Genomic DNA, 7,246 nt, shown 5'->3' with positions numbered 1-7,246 from the left:
CGGCACGTCCAAGTCTAAACTGTCCTTGTGTGAACCGGACAGATCTCTGTTTCGTGTAATCAGTCAACAGATCTCTGGATCACATAAATCAAAGCTGTTCCTTACCCGCAGTCCCTTTTGTCCATGCCTGCCTGTGTTTGGGGCTCTCCACATTATCCCTGCAGAGTGACGCAGGTGATAGAGGTAGATGCATGTTGATGGGGAATTTGCTCTGTCAGAGGTTCCTGAAGGGCCTCTCACTGCTTTCAGCAAGGGACTTTCCTGTTGCAATGCACTTAAAAACTGCAGATTGCACTACTGAGCTAAAAATATCTGTGCGCTCGTCAGAGGTGAGATGTCTGGCTTCTCTCTTGGTGGCTGCTTGGACATTCTGGGTGGAAAGGCCAGTTGCAAAATTTGGGTTTCTTCCTTCCCCCTGCACTGCTCTTTAATTGTGATAATAGCAACTTTTCTTTACTTTCAGATCTGCTCCCTTTGAGCCAAGGGTAAAAGAATGACTTGTTGGAGTATTTTGTATTTATCAACTAGTTGCCAAGAGAATGAGGTTTAGCACAGTGGAGCTTGCCTTTTGCAGTAGCAAATAAAACATGTTGCTTGTACTCTGTTTCAACCCTAACCAAGTTCTCAAGCATAATATTTCTTGTTTCTTCTGGTTGTGCCAGAAACCTAGTTAGTATTTGGTTATGCAAAGTCATAGAAGAATACCAAATATATCCCAAATAAATTAATGTAATTTAAAATTACTTTCTAATTGCATATGGGAAGCAAAAAACTATAAGCCCAAATGTTGGGTAGTATAGCCTTCATTAGAACAGTGTTTCCCTATATTAGCTACATGAAAATGCTGCTTATAAACCTTTTTAAAGCTTCATTTGTTTGTGGTTTGTAGTGCTTTGGTTTTTTGGGGTTTTTTGGGGGGTGGAGGGATAATCATGAGACAGAGGTAGGATGTGTTATCTCCCAGGTAAAAAGGTACAGGTTCACTGCAGTGAGCTCTAATATTAGTGGTTCCTCTGAATGCTTTTAACCTGTGATAAAATCACCTTCAAGGTAAGTCAATTTGCATTCATTGTGTGATAATTCATGATAATAATGCTGAAATACCTTAAAATAGTTCCTATATTGCAAACATCTATTTACTAGTTCATACCATGAATAAAATGTGACTTTTATACAAGGAATTCAAAAGTTTATCTAGTCAGTACTCCTAGGGGGTTTTTTTCCATAAAAGATAATCAGGGGGAGAAAGTCTATAGTGTATTTTCAAGCTCATTCTGAGAAGGCATTTTGGGTCAAAAAGGTGGATGAAATGGGTTTTCTTTGAGGAAATATAGATTTATATGAGGTTTTATGGTAGCATAAGTTATATGCACAAAAAAAAAGTAGGATATTTTGAATCATTAAAAAGTTTGAATATAATATAGGAAGAAGAAGACAGCAAAGGGATTAAGAGAAGATCATTACTTCCTTTGAATTACTTTGAATTATAAGGGGAAAAAGGGAAAATCAGAAAAAAAGTGAAAGTTTTGTGGCTTTAAAGTTTACTTAAATTACATTTATCTACTTCTGCATAGGCCAGGTATTGTTTTCTTCCTTTGTTTTGTTTGGGAGGTCAGTATTACATTGTGCAACTGAAGAATAGCTTTGTTACTTCAGTGATGTGCAACTATGTCACCATAAACAGCGTTGATGCACTAAAAAATAATGGGCAGCAGAAAAACTGTCTTTCCTGACTTATCCTGTTAAATGATGGGGAAGGGGACAATTTAGTTTAATTTATAGGAGATAATTATATAGCTGTAAAACACTGTTGCAGGTTTCTCTTTGTTTATATTGCATATTTAACACTGAAATAAACTTTTTAAACAGACCTGAAGATGTTACCATGATCTATTCTCTTGGAATTCTTAACTAGGAAAAATGGGCTAATTATAGAAGAAATGGACTGGTGTAAACAGACTTCAGCTGACTTCGGGTAGACACCCCAAGCAAGAGCGTAAATGATAAAAAAGCAATTTATTAATCAGAAGTCATTACCTTGTGAATACTCGACACCTTTTACCTTAAGAAAGTATTCTTAAATTCTGTTTCTTAGCTGATGGGCAACAATGACAGCTTTGCCTTGAGTATTGACCATCTCCACTGGGGAGTTTCATTTTAATTTAAGGCTGTCCCATCACAGCAAGGCCTTTTTTTAGCCTGGGAAATTACTTTTCAGGTAAATAATAACTAGGTTTTGCAATAATTTTTCCCCTCCTCCTATGCTCCAACCTACTCTTCAGCTGAAAACAGAAGTATCATGTCTCCTTTGAGAAAGAATGGCATCACATTCATCAGCTCATTTTAGAAATTACATTTACTACACCAATACACAAGTAACAGGTTGTGGCCTCTCCATGACAAAGCATCTCGTGCAGAGTTGGTGAGTCAAAGGCATGCTTTAGCCTGGAGAGGCTAAATCTTTATGATGGAAGACGATAGACTCTTGGTAGTGACATATGGGAGCAAGAGGAAACATTGTGTACTTGGTTGTTACCCTCAGTGCCCCAACAGAAGATCATGCAGAGAGCTGCTCATGGTAGATGGAATGCACTGTCTTAGAGAGAGCGCTGAGATTTTCCTGTATAAGACGTCAGATTGGACTACAGGAGTAGCAGAGAATTATCACAAAGTGCCAGGCTAACTTTCTTGTGGTGATGTGGTGTTTTTATTGTATTTTCATATGTTCTCTGTACCCCGATGGTTCGTCCCTACCTTCCCCACTCCTCCTCCCAGTTGGTTTGCCCCAGATCCAAGCCGCTCCCCCGGTGCTCCCTATATGGTTGTTCTCCTCCCCTTGTTCTGGCTCTTTTTTAATCACCCAAACCCCTCCCATTGTTCCGGAAAGTTCGGTGTCCATCACAGCCCTCCCGGTTTATCCTTATGTGGTCCTTGTCAATCCCCCGAGACCCTGCCCCCTTGGATACCTCCCCTCTTGGAGATTCCCTAAATCTTGTCTCCCCTTTGGGGCATGTCACCCCTTTCCCTCCACCCCTTGAGACTATTGGCCCATATGAATGTCTATCCCTGTCCACATCCCTCCCCTAAAGACCCCTATTGGTCCCCTGTCAAGCCGTCCCCATTGTAACGCCTCCCTTTATAAATTGCTACCAAGAGCTGGTCTGGGCTTGTTCTCTGTGGATACCCTCCAATAAACTTGCAATACCTCCCGTGGCAAGCCTCCACGCTACTTTTTATCTTTCCCTTCCTCGAGGGCTGTTGACTGCCACAGTGTCTGGAACCTTAGCAGGCTGGAGCCATAGCAGTGCCTGGAGCAGAGGCTTCAGAGGAGCAGGCTTAAAGCTCCATGCGTCCAGCTGCCCCCCACTCCTGCCGCACACCGCTGGAGCTAGCCTGGGCAGTGGTCAGCAGCGGTCACGGTGACGCTTTCTGAATGTGTTTTTTAATTTTTTAATTGTACATTCCTCTCCCCCTTAAAACACATCTAAATAATTCAATTTTTATGTTATATTTAGCACTCTTCTCTGATCCAGGTAGTTGTCTGTCATCCAAATATGACAAACATTTCAGGCAAGATGCCTAAAGCAAACTCAACAGGCAGTGTCCTTCTGAACTCCGAATCTTGCGTTAGAAGATTGTACTAGGTGAAAGGTACACTGTTCAACTTGGATTTCATGGCAGCACTTGGACTTTACTCAGAAGCTACTCCTCTGTTGTAACATCCACTAGGTTGGGAGATAGGGAGATCCAGCTCTAAAAATAGCACGCTGTATCCAGGTGGAGTTCCAGGAGTGAATGATTTCTGGGAGAAGATACAGGTTACTTTCCTCCTATTTCTAGGATATGATCTGGAGTGCAAGGTGGAATGTGCCTGACAATGTGCCTTTGCAAGTGACTTTCACTAATAACATCAAAATCCAGGATCTGAAATCCACAGTAATGGTCATACAGTAGAAATTCTGGTAACTCCTAACATGTCTGTGGATCTCTGAATGCGGACTCCACACAAAATCCAAAACATGTGAGATGTCTGGCCTCTATGGCCCCAGGAGCAGCTGTCCTCATGCAGGAAAATCTCCGCTGGGCATTTGTCTCTCTGCAAGAGTTGCCTATAGCCGTGCACCTAGTCACAGGAATTGGTTCCAATGAGCAGCATCTGCAGATGTTTTCCTGCAGAAAAGCATTGCTGGGTTGCTGCCCAGCTTCACAGGCTACTTCTGGAGACCCTTCTTCACTGCTGTAGCTGGACTTCATGCTTTGTAGCTGTGCTTTGGAAAGGTAAGGTGGATGAAGATCATGGTGAGGTAGTGGTCCATTTCTGTATAACACAGGAAGGCTCAAATCTAGAAAGGGGTTAAAAAGTACTAGGTACATGTTTCAACTAGCTAATTCCCAGAAAATATATTGATCCATATCACGGTATCCTGCAGTGGTAGGGAGGAGAAGAGAGATCCAGCAGGCAGGAATTGTGCAGCAAGATTCCTTTATTTAATTATTTTACAACTCTTTTATAGACTTTTTTCTTCATAGTCTAATTGGTCAAAGGATCTGCTAATTGATTGGCTAAAATCCTAAAACATCCACTGTCAAAATATTTTTCAACTGTACCATAAACAAAGCTTTGCAAGGTCGCAGGTGTTCACAGCTTTTAGAACTCTACTAGTATCTTCCATGAGAGAGAAAAATATCTACGGGACTGGAAAGAAGCAAGAGAAATTCTCGCTAGCTGCATATCTGTATCCACAGATCCATATTGCAGCATTGCCTCTCAAAGCTCGAGTGCTTAAGAAATTGTAACCTGCTGCTGCTCTGAACACTCTAATGGAAGAGTGGAAGAGCCATTAGTTTTACATCCTGGTGTAGCAGACTTATGTATGTACACTCAGGTATTTATATAAAGAAATAAGAAACATCTCCATTTAAAAAATCAGATCTCAAAACTTTGATAACTTCCAAATTTATAATAACACTGACAATACAGCTAAATTTGTTAGTGCTGGTCTAAAATGGCAGGATTTCAAAATGTTGCACAGAACTGCTAGAAGAGTGTCCCTTTAATGGTGCTAATTTAAATTCTAACCCTGCCACATAGCATTAGAAACCCCTAAGAAGGGTTGTGCAGGTACTAAAAAAAAAAAAAAAAAAAGTCACTCAGGTAGGAAGGAGTTTGTTCTGGTTTTGACTGGGGTATTTCTGTCACAGTTAGCTATGACAGGGATGTGCTTCAGATTTGCACAGAAAGCAGCATTGACATGACAGATTAAGAGTTCTAGTTACTGCTGGGCAGAGCTCACAAAGCATCAAGGTGTTTCCTGCTCCTTCAATCACCCCACCAGTGAGTGGGCTACACAAGGAGCTGGGAGGGGACACAGATGGTACAGCTAATCCCTAGTTGACCACAGGGATATTCTAGGACATATGGTGCCATGGTCAGCATATAGAGCTGGGGGAAGAAGGAAGTGGTAGAGCATTTAGAGTAATGGAGTTTGTCTTCCCAAGTCACCACTAAGGCATGACAGAGTGCTGCTTTCCTGGGGATGGCTGAACACAAGACTGTCCACTGGAAATGGGGAATGAATTCCTTGGTTTGCTTTGTGTCTGTGGCTTTTGCTTTATTGAACTGTCTTTATCTCAACCTTCTCACTTGACTCCTCTGGAAGAGTCTCTTTCCCAGCCCACTGGTGGGGAGGTTAGTGAACAGCTGCATGGTCCTTCTTCGCTAGTAGAGATTAAACACTAACAGATCTCCAAGCAGATTAGCAAAATGACAACCAACCTTCATGTTTCTTACTGGTTTCAACCAGAACTTAGGCAAAAACTAACAGTGTTATTAATAGGGAGGGAAAGTCTGTCTGAAGAATGTCTGCATTCTTCACGAAAAACAAACTCAAAATTAAGCTGGCTGAAATGCTCTGTTTCAGAGAGGGAGGTCCTATTGTTTGTATAATGTAGGGTGTTGGATCAGTGTCTGTGTTGCCCACATCAGCAGCTGCATCACTGAAGTGAAGATACAGTGCTGTGGAAACACAGTGGCCCAGTACCCCAAACACCAATGGAGAGGAACAGCGCAGGCCAGCCCCTCACAGGTCAAATGGCATGCTGATCCTGAAGGATGGTGACAATCCATTTTGCCTGTGCACAGCCTAAAGGACATGCAGTGGCACTGCCATGCTGCTGGCACACTAGGGAGACTCAGCAACACTGCACAGGGCACAGGATGACATTCTGACATCTGCTTACTGTCAAGGGAAGAGCAAAGGACCTTCTACAACCCAAGTCAATAAACCTCATGTTGAAGTCCCATCTGCAAAACAGACCTTCGAAGTCACTCCCTAATTTCCTCCTATCCCCCCAAAATTTGTGTCATGTTCTCAGGGAAAGGACCAGACACCTCAGAATAGGGTCACTACAGCTGTAATATGATACAGAGTCCTAAAAAGGCATTTCCCATGTGGGACCTGGCCCCATGAGCTCACTGATGTAAGAGACTGAGGATCCCAAAACTAGACTCCTGTGGTACTCTGTGGTATAGTTCTAGAAATAGCTCTTCTCTATTGTTTAAGATAGGCAATACATGTTTTCCTGCAGTAAGTTCCTGTACTATGTGATACTTGTGGTTTTTCTTTCATGCATAGATAAAACATTTAAATTTTTTTTTTTAAAAAAAGTTTATTTTCCACAAGGAAGAGCAATAGGAAAAATTAAACTGTCTTCCACATAGTTTTCTTAAAACAAGAGTCTACAAGGACATATTCAGCACCAAAACTAAAAACAAAAAAAAAGTACAAACAGCCATAGAATATAATCTATAAAGCAAACATTTAATATTGCACTTTGTTTCTCTAATGTTTGGATTTTACTTACTTTTTCCTAATTCAGTTCAGAATTCTCTATCAAATACTGGGCTAAAACTGTGAACGTCAAGTTTTATAATGCTGAGAATTGACCAATACTTGTGGAAGAGTAATGCCTCTGAGTAACAATGTGATTTAAACTGGAAGTCTTTATTTGATAAGCTAATGTGGGATATGCCCAGCCACTGCCCGGGAGGGATGTCTGCTGAGATAAGAGATTTCGCAATCGCCCAGCAGGACTCCCTGGAAAGGACTTTGGAGTCATGGTGAGGAAAAGTAGACCCACAATCCTTTGGGAGACCCTATGGAGATCATTCTGTAACCCACTGGTCTATCCCAGACCCTCTGTAATCCATTGGTCCCCTTGCTGATCCCCTGTATCCCTATAAAAG

Source organism: Corvus brachyrhynchos, unplaced genomic scaffold (assembly GCF_000691975.1).
Source record: "Corvus brachyrhynchos isolate BGI_N302 unplaced genomic scaffold, ASM69197v1 scaffold213, whole genome shotgun sequence".
NCBI lineage: Eukaryota > Metazoa > Chordata > Aves > Passeriformes > Corvidae > Corvus > Corvus brachyrhynchos.
This window is presented reverse-complemented; position numbering follows the sequence as displayed.